Source organism: Caretta caretta, chromosome 4 (assembly GCF_965140235.1).
Source record: "Caretta caretta isolate rCarCar2 chromosome 4, rCarCar1.hap1, whole genome shotgun sequence".
In the NCBI taxonomy this organism is placed as follows: Eukaryota; Metazoa; Chordata; order Testudines; family Cheloniidae; genus Caretta; species Caretta caretta.
Window position 1 is genome coordinate 34,508,308 of NC_134209.1, and position 15,450 is coordinate 34,523,757.

The 15,450-nt window shown below is 40.3% G+C and overlaps 1 protein-coding gene across 2 annotated transcripts in view; it reads right to left on the reverse strand.

The window, feature by feature from the left end:
* Nucleotides 1-13,324, reverse strand: part of HPGDS (hematopoietic prostaglandin D synthase) — a 57,679-nt gene extending 44,355 nt beyond the window's left edge. The window contains exons 1-2 of one of the 2 annotated variants that reach the window (XM_048847127.2): nucleotides 13,204-13,262; nucleotides 10,804-10,887 (exon numbers count right to left, since the gene is read on the reverse strand). The gene's annotated coding sequence lies outside the window, so the exon portion shown is untranslated. Of the gene's footprint in view, nucleotides 1-10,803; nucleotides 10,888-13,203 lie in introns of both variants that reach the window. The other variant, XM_048847126.2, reaches the window with a different exon arrangement.
* Nucleotides 13,325-15,450: the final 2,126 nt, after the last annotated feature.

Genomic DNA, 15,450 nt, shown 5'->3' on the forward strand with positions numbered 1-15,450 from the left:
TAAAATTCACTGAAAAGCCAACTCACAAATAGTTACTCCACATACACAGTACTGAGGGTGTTTTTAAAGTCCCAGTCTCCTAGTTCTGTTTTTTTTTATTTTTATCCCAGTCTCCTAGTTCTGTTTTTTTGTTGTTTTGTTTTTGGTCTCTTATTAAAAATTCTGATCCTCCAAAAAGCACATCTTACACTGGTAGATTTCTGTATGTTTTACATTCCTCTGCAATAACTTCAAATTGGTTAAAAAACTAATTTAAATTTTAAACAATGGGTAAGTGTGTTTCATTACTACAGTCAGCCTATTGCAAACTTTATAAAACCACTACAATCAAGCAGAGTTTAAAAAGTGCATGTAAACAGCAAAACAATGCAAAACATTTGCACCCGTCAGGTTATGTTGCAAACCCAAACTCACATTATGTTTATGAACTTTTCAGCAAGCCTGGACCATTTTTCAAACTAAAACAAGGCAAATCCTGTCAACTTGCAGCTAAGCTCCTGGATTTGTTCAAACCTCAAACTCAAAAGCTAAACTGGAGTGATAAGAATCTGCACAAACCAAAGGCCAGGAATGAGTCCACATGAAGCCTTGAAAACCAAAGGGGGTGAATTTCACAGAGTTCCAGTACGCAGTAAACATTCTGACTTAAAGAGCATGAAACCACTCGATACAGGAGCAGATTTGTGATGTGAGTCTGTTTCTAGAAGCACAATGAATTTAGACACTTGCAGTATGTGTTTCTATCTTGAGGGCAATTCAGTATCCCTGTGAAGTAATTCCCAAATGTACAGCTTTCATTTTACATGCTCAAGCTACTTCTTTTTGGATATGTATGTATTTTTGCAGGTACAGTTTACAGACTTTATCCTGTATCCACTGCATGTTGCCTCTGACTTAAGTGCATACAGGTGAGGGCCCTTTTTTGCCCAGGGTGAAATCCTGGCCCCACTGAAGTCAATGGCAAAACTCCTGTGGACTTCATTGGAGGCCAGGATTTCACTCCTAATTTTCAAAAATTCAGCCTTAACTTCCTTGTACAGTACAAGTATATATTTTCCTCAGGCTAGTCACAGATACAGTAACCTGAACGCAGATGACACAATAAGTTTCTTTTAAAGAAAATAACATTAGATTCAAGGTGATGGCCCGCCATGAGCTCTTCCCTGGGCTGTGGAGAAAACAGAACATAGCTGAGCTTAGCTATTGGTCTATTTCTCTCCACAAATGAAGAAGTGCCGTGTGGTGAAAAAGTCTCCTTTAATTGCACTTTTAGTTTCTGATAGCAATTTCTTGGCCTGGATATGGATATATTAAAAACAAATTAACCTACCTTTTGGTAAGACTATTTCCTCCTCTTGGTGAAAATCTGAACCCCTCTTACCTTTGCCATGCAAGAGGCATCTACCACCACCATAGTTCACTGAAGCCACCTGGACCCTGCTAGATTTCAAAATGTGCTTGTTGTAAACTCTGCCCAATGAGGAGGCCAAAGAGCTGAAGATTTAGTGAAGCACCACAATCGCTATCAGACGACTGCTATTGACCAAGGCATCCTCCCAGTCCCTGACTCATGAGGCCTGTTCAGATGCTGTTGCTGTTCTCAGTGAAATAAGCTAGTTCCTTACAGTGAGAGATGCTAGGTTCTGGAGTTGAGTGGGAGTGTCACTGGGTTTATGAAGCAATTTACAGTCTGGAAAAGTTCTGTGGAGCGTGATTTTGCTGATGGTGTGCTGTGGAAAAGTGGTGTCCTCCTTCAAAGCAATGGCATAGGTTTGTAAGAACTTCTGGAGGAATCTTTCTGTACCAGACCACATTCTCCATCATTTGTTTGTTTCCTTTCTTCCTGCCTCCTCTAAATAACACTCTCTCCCTTGGAATGAAGTTAAACACTGCTTCTCCTCTCCCCCTCTCTCATCAAGCTAGCCATTGATTCCTTACATGAAGGGAAGAAAGAGGGGGTGACTGAGTTTGGGTTTTATTTAAAATACTTGGAAAGGGCTCAGATTCAATGGTGATAGGGGCAACATAAAAATTTAGACAGAAATTAAGGTTGTTTGGTTTCTAACTACAAAGCTTCAAATGATTTGAGCTTTGGTTATCCGGCAGCCTCTGTGGCTAGCTGGTAGTTGTAATCAGAGGAGGCACTTGTGCTGATAGTCCCATGGTATAAAAGGGGGTGGGAGGAAGGGCACTGGAAAAGCATTTTTCCAGAAAGAGTCCTTTAATCTGGAGTTTACTTCCACCCCCTTTATTTCATGGAGCCCAGATAGATTAACTTTCAGGGCATGCTGCAAGGTTCACCTATTTTTCTTAGGCCTTGTCTACACTACTGGGCGGGGCGGGGGGGGGGGGGGGGAGATCGATCTAAGTTACACAATTTCAGCTACATGAGTAACGTAGCTTAGTTGATGTACTTACATCTACTTACCACGGGGTCCACACTACGCAATGTCGACTGGAGATGCTCTCCCATCAACTCCCCTTGCACTTCTCATTCAGGTGGAGTACAGGGGTGGACGGAGAGCGATCGGCAGTTGCTTTAGTGGGTCTTCACTCGACCCGCTTAATTGACTGTAGATGCATCCATTGCAGCAGTTTCGAACCCGCTGTAGACAAGCTCTCTGACTGTTATGGGAGGGTTTGAAGGATCTGGGGTTGTTCATGGGGTGTTGCTATTCATGGGCTTTTGGCAGTACTGTTAAGCAGGCTGTGCTGTGAAGTGGCTTGGGCTATAGAGAACGTTTTGAATGTGTCTCCTTTTCTTGTGCTTGTAATAGTTGAACAATGACTAAGAAGTTGTGTAGGTGCCTTTTAATATATTTAAACTAGAACCAAGCAACTAGTGATTTCTGAGTACCTCATTTTTTGGGTCTCCAAATTCAGGTACCTTAAAGGTGCCTGATTTTCAGATGGTGCTCAGCACTTTAAGATATCACAAATTGGGCACCCAAAATCACGAATTATGTTGAAAATCTCAACCAAGGTGGTTAGTCTTGATGCCTTTAAGTCCATGAACTTTCCAGACACATTTACTGAACTTTCTGTGGATGACAATTGACTTGTTCTATTGGAATCAATAAAGAGCATCCTTTGTTATAAACTTTCCCAGGAAGGTGAAACATGGCACCACTGGGAGCTTCAGTCACAGAATATGATTTCATGTTCACCACAGGAGTCGGAGAGGTGCAGGTTGGCAAAAGCTTTCATTTATTATTGTGAAGAACACGGGAGCTATCTGTATTGGTTTGATGAAGATTGTATCCCTCTGTTGGATGGCTATGGTATTAATTTCTAAAGGAAAATTAGGCTTAAGTCAGTCTCAGGTGGTTTTGCACATATGCAGGAACCAAAGTCAGTGGCTCCAAATAACCCAATTGTAGGTACTTAAACTTAAATATCACCTCCTTGGAAGGTTTAGCCCCTACCATGCTCTGATCCCCAGGATGGCTAGTAACCCAAGGGACAAAAGCCAAAAGGGGGAAATGAAACAGCTTTGGAGGGATTAAAAGCTTCAGCCCTGAAGATGAGAGGGAGATTAACTCTAGTGGAAACAGAATATGCTCCCTCCCTAGGTGTTGCTGTGCCTAAGTGGTTAGGTAAGACTGATATGCATGGACTATGCACCCTGGACTATGTCGACGACGGCTACCAGTCATACTGCACTGTCTGCTGCCAAAAGGCAATAAGCTGCTGCTCTGTAGCAATGCAGTACCGCGTCTGCCAGCACCCAGGAGACACACGGTGATGGTTAGCTGAGCGGGCTCCATGCTCGCCGTGGTATGGCGTCTGCACAGGTAACCCAGGAAAAAAGGCGCAAAACGATTGTCTGCCGTTGCTTTCACGGGAGGGAAGGGAGGGCCTGATGATATGTACCCAGACCCACCCACGACAATGTTTTAGCCCCATCAGGCATTGGGATTTCTACCCAGAATTCAAATGGGCGGCGGAGACTGCGGGAACTGTGGGATAGATACTCACAGTACAACGCTCCGGAAGTCGACGGTTGCCTCGGTACTGTGGACACACTCCGCCGACTACATGCACTTAGAGCATTTGGGTGGGGACACACAATCGACTGTATAAAAACGCTTCCTACAAAACCAACTTCTATAAATTCGACCTAATTTCATAGTGTAGACAAGGCCTAAGGGAATGATTCTTACCGAAACTGTACTTAAGCTTCCAAGTGACACATACAGTGTACTTCTTACAGAGCTGCATCTGTTGTGAGAATCTGAGGCGTGTGGGTGGATGTAATGAGTTAAGAGGGGAAAGGACAATCTTGCTCTGACTGTAAGTAATCTGTGACTCTAGAAGCAACCATATGACTGGGGCTGAGTCTGTCATGATTTTGCAACTGCGAAGAAGCCTGCCTGAGCTGACTTTAGTTTGGTGACTTTACGCTATAAAAGGAATGTCTTAGTAGAATAATATAGCACTTGATACAAGCTGCTGTCTGCATTATTCAAGTATAAGTAATATTGTTAAAGGATGGCTGACTTCTGTTTTTTCTCTTAAAAAAAAAAAAAGTAAGGGTTAGAGAGTTAGTAATTGCCCAGCATGGCGTGTGTTTTGGGTGGGAAAGCCAGAGGGAGAGCCCGTGGGATTCCCCCTCCCAAACCAGGAATAAGACTCGCCCATTTCTGGCTTTGATATCTGATAGGGAGCCACTTAGGGCCCCCTAATAGTAACAGCAGGAGTTGATCAGAATAAGTATGTGGAAGCTGTGGGGAGAAGTGGGTCAGCATCATTACTTTGCAGCTGGCAGGGAACTGGAGGTGGGGGAGCAGGATCTAGCAACTCCACATCCAAAATCCTGCATTAATTAAGAGAGGAGAGCAGAGCAGGCACCAGTCAAACCCCTCTGCTCCCTTAAAGATAACAGAGCAGGAGCAAGCACTCCAGGGGCAAAAGTAACAGAGTGGAGAATCTCCCTCAAAGACCTGCCCACAGACCCAAAATGTTGGAGTTTGCTTAAATAAAATAGAAAAAAAAATTGTTGGAAAAAAACTTTTGGTTAATTTTTTTTTTGATTCTCCATAAAAATATTCAGCTTTTGAAAACTAAAACACTTAAGAACTGAAATTTTTTACCAAAAAATAATCATTTTTTGTTTTTTGATGAAAAACTAGAAAATCTTGACCCAAAACAAAAATTCCCCCCAAAATCTTCATTGTAATTGTCATCACCACCAATAGTAAAATATTGGAAGCCAGATTATGTCCCCAACAATACGTGTACAACCCCATTGACAGCAAATGAGACTCAAGGATTTCACTTGAATAGAGCAACAGCTGAAGGGGGTAGGCAGCTTTTAGACTACAGCAACATTCCTCATTGTCTCTCTAGTACAAGTGATGGATGAATTTGTAGCTGTTTTCCCAGCAGATGGTAGTGATTACCTATCTTAAATTCATAATCACTTTTTGATACAAATTCAGCATTCTCCGCAGAGCCCTTTATACAATAGAGCAAGAAGACATGGGCTTGCATCAAAGTTTAATTCTGACTTGTAAATGTCTCACATAGTCTGGACCAGACTGAAGATGAATTGTATTTCTATTCTATTCCAGATGGGAAGAATATATAAACTAAGCCTATTGTGGAGAAACAGTTGCTTCAAGCTTGCACAAGTCTCTATCTTGTATATCTGCATATGATTTTATATAACACTAAACTGATAGATTATATCTGACATCCCTTCATAGAAAATTTCAGAGGTAGCAGAAACAACTCATATAAGCGGTGATTTGGAGACACAGACCTAGTGGCGATTTGTGCATTTTGCAACCGATGCAGCAGAAAACTTGGAAAAACCTTAAATAAGCGCCAGACAACAAATGTAGCTTTCCATTTCACAAACACCATCATGTGCATTTAAAAAAATCAACCCTAACCATTCAAATTTAGTACGATGCACAGACAGGACACTGTGTAAAAATAATTCAAGCAGGGTGGCCTGGTAGAGCACTGGATGGGGACTCAGGAGAAGTGGGTGCTATTCTCAGTTCTGCCACAGGCCTGCTGGGTGATCTTGGGCAAGTCACATCAATTCTGTGCCTCATTTTCCCCATCTGTAAAATGAGGATAGTGTGACTGACCACCTTTGTGAAGTGCTTTGAGATCTGTGAATGAAAAGGGCTATATACGGGGGGAGGCGGGGAGGAAACAGCACCTGGCTGCAGAGAGTCTCAGACCCTGGTCAACTGACTTGAGCTCATCATGTGGGGCTAAAAATAGCAGAGTAGATGTTCAGGCTTGGGGTGTAGCCCAGACTCTGAAACCTGGCGAGGAGGGGCGGGGGTTGGCTGATGCTATGTACTACTGTTAATGACTTGGACCATAATGTTGTGTTGGGATCTCTTTGAAGCTTCATTTTTTACCTTTACTGCTCAGGTTCAGTGCAAAGTTTTTCATTTGGGGCTGGAACGCCCGTGAAAGTTTTGGTTTTCTTTTGACTCCAGTCCTTCCTTCTGGATTTGTACAATTTTGTTGGCTGGTCATTGGCTGGCCCCAGTGAAAATTTTGTTTTAAATTTTTTTGTGCAGCATCCCAGATAATCTGTTAGGCCAAGAGCACTAAATAGATAAATCAGCTACTTCTATATTCAAGATTCTCACAATAAAAAAAAAAAAAACAAAAACAAGAGATGTCACATGAAGCATGCAGAAGGAAATGACTAAAGCAGTTTCTCAATTAATTAAATTAAATTCTTATTGCTGACCATTATTCCCGTCAGTCTGCCTGCCTATCCATGAGTTGTCTTTTGTCTTATACGTAGATCGTAAACTCTTTTAAGCAGGGCCGTCTGTGTTGGTATAGTGCCAAGCTCAATGGGGTCTTGGTCCTTGACTAGAGTTCTTAGGTGCTAGGATAAGACCACATCTGAGGTGGAAATCAAACTCAAACATCTTAATGGGATTAAATCAGGAGGCCCAGATAATCTCCATATACGAATATTAAAGGAACTGGCACACAAAACTGCAAGACCAAAAGCAAGGATTTTTAAGGAATCTGTAAACTTGGGGTATCATATCATCTGACTGGAGAATTGCTTTTACAGTTCCTATTTTTAAGAAAGGTGGCCGGGGGGGAAGGGGGGGAGAGAAGTGATCTGGGAAACTACAGGCCTGTTAGTTTGACCTTAATTGTATGCAAGATCTTAAAACAAATTTTGAGAGAGAAAGTAATTAAGGACGTAGAAGTAAACAGTAATTGGGATGATATACAGTATGGTTTTACAAAAGGTAGATTGTGCCAGACCAGCCTGATCTCTTCCTTTGAGAATATAATTGATTTTTTTAGACCAAGGACATGTAGTCGGGCTAATCTACCTGGATTTCAGTAAGACACCTGATACAGTTCCACATGGGAAATTATTAGTTAAATTGGAGAAGATGGAAATCAATAGAAGAATTGAAAGATGGATAAGGAACTGGTTTAAGGAGAGACTACAACAGGTCATACTGAAAGGTGAACTGTGATGCTGGAGGGAGGTTCCTAGTGGAGTTCCTCAGGGATCGGGCTTGGTACCAGTCATATTTAACGTTTTTATTAATGACCTTGGCACAAAAAGTGAAAGTGTGCAAATAAAATTTGTGGATGACACAAAGTTCGGAGGTATTGCCAATATGGAGAAAGACTGGAATATCATACAAGAAGATCTTGAAAATTGGAGTAATTGAAATGCGATCAAATTTAATAGTACAAAGTGCAAGGTCAAGCACGTAGGGACTAGCAACAAGACTTTGCTATAAACTGGGGATGTACTGGTTCAAATCAACAGAGGAGGAGAAAGACCGGAATGTACTGGTTGATCTCAGGATCGCGATGAGCTATCATTGTGATGCGGCCATGAAAAAGGTTAAGGCAGTCCTAGGATGCATCAGGCGAGGAGACAGTAAAGTGTTAGTACTGTTATATGAGGCACTGGTGGGACCTCATCTGGAATAGTGTGTGCAATTATAGCCTCCCATATTTAGGAAAGATGAATTCAAACTGCAACAGGTACAGAGATGGGCTATTAGGATGATCTGAGGAATAGAAAACCTACCTTATTAGAGGAGACTCAAAGAGCTTCATTTGTTTAGCCTAACCAAACGAAGGCTGAGGGGAGATATGATTCTTCTCAATAATACATCAGAGGGATAAATACCAGGAGAGGAGTTATTTAAGTTAAGGTCCGATATGGAGACAAGAACAAATGGCTATAAACTGGCCATCAACAAGTTTAGATTTGAAATTAGACACCGGTTTCTAAACATCAGAGGAATGAAGTTCTGCAACAGCCTTCCAAGGGGAGAAATGGGGCAAAAACCCTAACTGGCTTCAAGATTGAGCTCGATAAGTTTATGGAAGGAATGATGTGATGAGACTGCCTACAATGGCATGTAGCCAATCTGCTGCTGCTAGCAACAAATATCTCCAACAGCCAGTCATCGGACACTAGATGGAGAGGGCTCTGAGTTACTACAGAGAATTCTTTTGTAGGTGTCTGGTTGGAGGGTCTTGCCCACATGCTCAGGGTCTAACTGATCACCATATTTGGGGTTGTGAAGGAATTTTCTCTCAGGTCAGATTGGCAGAGACCCTTGGGGGCTTTTTTGTCTTCCTCTACAGCGTGGGGAATGAATCACTTGCAAGTTTAAACTAGTGAAAATGGTAGATTCTCTGTAACTTGAAGTCTTTATATCATGACTTGAGGATTTCAGTAACTCAGCCAGAGCTTATCGGTCTCTTACAGGAGTGGGTGGGTAAGGTTCTGTAGTCTGCAGTGTGCAGGAGGTCAAACTAGATGATCACGATGGTCCCTTCTGCTCTTAAAGTCTGAGTCTGATGATTTTTTTATTTACTTTTTCAACTCCCTAGATGGCTGTCTGTGGAATTATTGCATAAAACACTCATAATAATTCCTGTCTGCACTGGTCATTCCTGTTGAATATTTCCTCCTCTTGCAATTGTGTATGTTTCCAGATAAATGCATGCCTAATTAATTCTCGAGAGAATATTTTATATAGTAAAGAACATAATTCCCATAAAAGCAATTTCTTGGCTTCCTCTGACTCGGTTAGTTGGGCTTTCTCAAGGCAGGTAAACTTGCCAAAATCAATGTTTGCCCATTGTCTAAACTCTCATTTTATTCATTTGCATTAACACAGTCTGTCATTTTTTATCTTTTCACTTGTGATAAACGAGAGGATCTTCTCTTCCAGCCCACATGTGTGTAGGATGAAGAGGAATAAGGAAACCAAATATCTCTGTCATTTCTCAAGTATCTAAGAGCCAAATACAGTGAACCATCTTAAAAATAAATTACAAGAGAAAGATGATGTAAATGGGTCGGATTAAATGGTTAAGGCAGAGAAGAAAGGCCGCAGATCTTTTTCTGATAATATAAACTTAAACACTATTTTTTTAATGAATGGTAAAAATATGGTACATATTTATGTGTGTGTGTGTGTGCAGTCTGCACTTCATGCATTTCTGACATCCCTCTATGTTTTCAGAAATCTGATACCTAGGTGACACAAAGTCCTGGAGTCCAAGAATGTCCCAGCCCCATGGCAGGAAAAGATGTTAATCATGTAGGAAATAACCCCTGCTCAATATTCCAAAGGCAGGCAGAAAAACCAAGATCTCTGCCGAAACATTTCAGGAAATGGATTCCTGACCCCATATTTAGCAGTCAATTTAGCCCTGTTCATGTGAGCAAAAATTACTGGGCCTGATGTTCAGCTGATATAAATCAGTACAGTTCCGTTACTTCAATGCTTCAGCTGGAGATCTGGCCCAGAGTCTTCAAGCACCTAATTATTATTTATCTGTACATTCATAGTACCTAGGAGTCCATGTCATGGACCAGGACCTCACTGTACAAACAGAACAATATGACAGTCCCTGCCCCACAAGAGACACCAGACAGGAGAATACAAGGTAACAATGAAATGGTATTGGTCAATATGATAGGCAGTGGTCTTAGCCCACCCTAGTGGTCTTAGCCTAACGGTTACTGTTTTCATATAACATATGAATACTCTGATATTCTGTTAATATCCAGGTGTTGCTTTTCTCTTTTCTTTTAGTAATTATTAAACATAGAGAGGTCTAAAGCTATTCTAATTGTTACCAATTGTTTCTGTCTGCCATGTGTTTTCCCCTTTCAGGTCAGAGGGGCTGGTGCTTTGGATTTCAGAGGGTTGTAAGGGAGATATTTCCAGTGCCCATTTGTTTTCACTGGGCCATTTCAAAATGCCTTACTGTGTGACCTTGGCACTGCAGTGTCATGGATTTTAGCCACTTATATAGTGGCAATATGGAGGCTTTTTTTCATTTTCTAGGAGTTAGGGCACCATTTCTTTTTGATCAAATATTTTCTGTTTGTTGTGTAAGGTTCCTAGAGAGCCTGGACCCACTGACTCTGAATAAATTAGATTATTTTGATTAATCATTACATACAATATTATATTATGTGGGATCTAAAATATATATATATATATATATATATTATTAAACTAGAAAAAATCACCTGGGTTAGCTGGTGCAATGTTTATAGGATGCAGAATATTTGCCAGTTTGAAATGATATATGCATTAGAGGCCAGATCCTTAGCTAGCGTAAATCAACGTAGCTCTATTGAAGGCATACCAGATGAGGATCTTGCCCATCTTTATAGAAACGATTTTTTCTATTAAATGTAATTACTTCCCAGTGACACTTTAATTCCAGGGCACTTTTAAAGTGAGGATAGCTTGTAGTACATCTAATTTACTGTACTTCCCCCCCAACACACACACACACCCTTACCTGCTCAGTAGGGATATATGACTACCAAACTGCAGCCAAGAACATTGTGCCACACACTCCTGATGTGTTTGCTTCCAGTGCAAGCTAGAAAAATTACACCACTCAGTTCCATGTTCTGTCACCCTATGATGTACTGACTTGGGTTTTGAGACAAAAAATTTAAAATCGACGGAATGCAAATTTTAAAGGAGATTTCGCAACAGTGGAATTAGAAAATGTTCACACAGTAAACTACAAAGAACATGAGATTATACTGAATGTCCCCTTCCCCCCAAAATTCCCTTTCCTGTACTTAGACTTCTGCAAAAACTTGGCAGGAATTGGACTTGCAGTAGCGGTAGTGTAGCGTTGCAAAGTGTAGAAGCAGAGAGTGGGAATACTTAGTTTTAAAACCATTCTGGAAAAGGGATTCATGGACAATATGTGCGGTTATTCACGTTCCACTCCCACATAGCTCAGACCTATTGTATGAAATAATTTTCCCTCGTTGAACAACACAACCCAAAGGTAAGAATGATGGCTATCTAACAAATCCATGCAATGAAAAGAGGATAATTAAACTGAAAGTCTCCACTTCCACTGAATCACCTCAGTGAGTGAAGCCTCTTGTAAATATATACGTATATAAGAAACTAAATGACAAAGTATGGCTGTATTGATATATACGACTACTATCTGATACTAAGCTGAACAGCATGAACCTTAAACTAATCATTTTTTCCCCTGAAAATATGAAACTAAACTAATTGTACAGAGCCACTCTGTATGCATTTTCTATTCTGCATACAGTTTGAAAAACTCCTTCATCCCCATATAGCGTATTTGAGATGAAAACATATTTTAAGTGTTATGTTTTTCTGTATTCAAAGAGCAACTGCATATTTTCAGCATGTAGGTGTATTTTACTTAAGATTAAGAAAAACAAGAAGAATGAACAAAAGTAAAATCTCCAGAAGAGAGCTCAGTGTGTGCATCTCTTTTGCAAAAGTTTCAGCAAGTCAGTACAAAATGGCTGCCGTCTCTGCACACAGGCAGAGTTGTCCAAAATGTAAAGGCACGGAGCACAGAAAGCAATGGCAGGATATTTCTGGCTAAAGATATGCAAAGTTTTATGTGTTAAATTGCACAGTAAAGGTATTGCTATTAAATGAAAGTGGCTATTAATGAAGGACATGTGCCCAGGTGTATTCTGTGCACAGGTGTATTTGTGGACAAAGACAGGAGCCAGATAGAAGGAGAATAGAAGAAGTCTGGGCAAAGATTTACAATAGGATTTCAAAAATTTGAAAACCACATTTGGACACTGAAATAACAATGGCTGAATTGCAAAGGAAGAAAAACCCAGCTAAAATAAACTCTTTTAGCTACTTGTCTTTCTGCATAATAATACTGCAAGGGGTATGAAAGTTTGAGTGTGGTTGGATGAATGAAAAGAGAGGAGATCCTGTAGAAAATGACCAGTGAGAAGCCCAAAGGCACTGCTCAGTACTGTTTAATAGCCATCTAATTCCTCTGACATGACCCTGCCTTTGGGCTGGTTACATAAATAGGTGCTGGAACTAAGGGTGCTGGAGGTGCAGTAGCACCTCCTGGCTCTGACTGATTTCCACCATGTACAGGGTTTACAGTTTTGTTAAATGGCATTCAGCACCCCCAGTATGCAAATTGTTCCAGAACCACTGGCTACAGAGATGAAGGTCAGCTTTTATTTATAATAGAATATTGTCTTAACTTAATAAAAGGCTTTGAAGCAACTTATTCCAGAATGGGAGCAGCTCTCTCATGCAAACCTGTTCTTTCACTGTTTGAATGTGTTTGCTTCTTCCACAGTATCTCTTTAGCTCATATTAAACAAGTATCCTGACTGTCAAAATGGATCAAAACAAATAGCCCCTGTTCCTCATCATTTAACTGATGCTATCTCACTCAGCAGGTTACTGCACTGACTTTTTGCCTCTGAACACCTACTGTAGTTCATGAATTTAGTTTAGTTTGTAGTGCACTTGTGGTTTGTGCAGATCACAAAACCTCCAGGCAGTTCAGCGCAACAAGCTGTCAAAAAAAGCCTAAAGGCAGAATAGCAAGTATATTGCAGGTATGTTTGAGATACACTTACAAGCTAATATATACAGGAATTGTTGCACATAACTGATTATTATACTTGACTCTAGCTAGCATGATTAGTCCCTCAGTTCTGTGTTTAATAACCCCAAAACTGCAAACATGACACATTTTAAGTACTTGCTGTACAAGTGCCATATATGGTAGGAGAATATAGTTCTTTTTACCTAGTAGCAGCAATGTATTTAAAGGGGACAGAATAAGACTGGAAAAGGAAAATTGAAAAGAGGAGAGAGAAGTCAGTTTCTTTGTCTTATTCAATTCTTAGATATCACTCACTTCTATTGCAGTAATGTCTGGTCAATGTAATCCTTCCTTCAGCGAACAGGAATTTTTCTGAATGCTAGTCTTGGTTGAAAAGGGTTATGTGTATATCACTGTGTGAATGTGCAGACCACTCCCAGTAGTTCAGACTATGCAGTCATCAGTTTCTTTACACACACTCATGTGAACACATTATTAAGAATAGCAGACACATCATTTCCTCAGATAAAGACCACATGTAAACATGAATTCTGTTGGTGTCTTATCTGACCTTTTCATCTAAAGGTTAACTGTAGAAAATATTAAAAATGAGGTCAGGTAATACAACAAAAAAGTGAACAGCACCAGAGAACTCAGCCAAACCACATCTTATAAAAAGTGTGGAAGAAGCCAAGACTCTTCTGTCGTGCATTGTCTACAGATTATGCAAATCCCTCCAGTATTTTATCTAATCATACAGTGATGCACTAAATGACTGCAACCTTATTAGAGGCAGGCATGGGTACTTAAAAGAAGTAAAAAATTAATCAATACAATCCCAAAATTTTTATAAGTCACCATGAAGTACTTTTGGTACCTTTTTAGGGCATTGATGTAAGAGAAGTCTAGGAAAATGCTTATAAATCGAAAACATGTCTATATGACCAAGTTGTGAGTAGTGTCTGAATTTTACGCATGTGCAGAAACATAGAACAGATGTTTTTACTTATTGAAAGTGGATGGCCAGACTGATTTAGACTCTGCCAACTGAACACTAGCTCAGATTTAGCCTAACATTTTTCACCCATGATAGCCACGAGTAAATAAACTATCAGGAGATTTCGGCCCACTTAATTTCCACTTGCATTCTGCTGCAATTCAGGTAGAACGAAATGTGTGGCCAAAGAAGTGATCTTCATCTGTTAAAATGTGTTCCAGAGGGTTAGAGCACTGGGAGGTTGGGGGAATGAAGATATGTTTCAAGACTAGATCCTCAGCTGGTGTTAACTGGCATTAATCATTTGAGTCAGTGGAGCTACACTAATTTATACCGGCTGAGGATCTGGCGGCCCCCGAGTCTAAACTTGCCATAGGCTTGTGCTGTGACCTTAGACAAGTCATTTCAGCTTCACTGTGCCTCAGTTTATCCCTTTGTAACTTGTATGCAATAACAATACCTTACCAGAGGGGGAGGTGCTGGTATGCAGCTTAGTGTTTATAAAATGGCTTTCAGATCCTTTGATTAAAAGCACTACAGGAATGCCAAATAGTTTTAAATACTAATTATTATTTAAATACTAATAATAACGATGATAAAGAAAGAAATAGCCAAGAATCCTCTCCACTGTTCCTGTAGAGCATAATTTGGCATTCAGTGCAGGGATTGGACTGGACTGCTATCAGGGTTGCTCCTCCTCCTGGTACCATGAACAGTATGTGCTGAAAGTTCTTGTTGTTTCTCTGGCAACTTGATCTTTAAATAGCTTATTCAACAGAAGATTAAGGGGAAGGGACAGTCTGGTATTGTTTACTGTATATTTTCATTTCTGCAGTGCTGACGTTCGCCAGAATTGCAGCAGCGTGTTTGGAAGGACACTCCTCTAACTTTGTTTTGCCTCAAGGGCAGTTTGGTGCGGTTTAGGTAACTGATGCAAACTACAGTTCATGTTAGTTTATTTTATCTGAAACCTGTTCCTGATCAACAAAAATACGCCTCATTCTGTACCAGCTAAAATTGTCAAGCTGTTTTAGGTGTATGCCCATTAAGTGTGTATTACAGTAATCCAATCTGAGACCAATTAGGTTGCTCAGTTCTAGGTCCTCCATCCCTGAGCATTTTTACTTATATTTGATCTAAAAACTATTAAATCTGAGCCACTATCTAAAATTCTTGTGCACTTCACAGTTTCTATCACACATGTCCATGATCTCATTATTGTTGTTAGCTGCCCAGATCTAAACCAAATTTGAGGACTATTCCCTGTTACCACCAAGCTTTGGTTCCTCAATTTGGTGTCAGTCTGTTTTTCCTGTTTTCACTGGGTGAAGGATGATCTTTATGTACTTGTGATGCTCCGTCCTGATTGGCCTTGAATTTATAATGTGTCTTTTTGTGACCAGTCTTTTCACTGTACCACCAGTTAGGTGAATTGCTTCCCCTGTTTTTTTACATGATTGCAAATCTCTTTGGTTTTACAAAACAAATTTAACTATTTTTATAGCACTTCGAAGATATCATTAATTGAATTAGAATGTCTCATCATGCCTATTAGACACAGATTT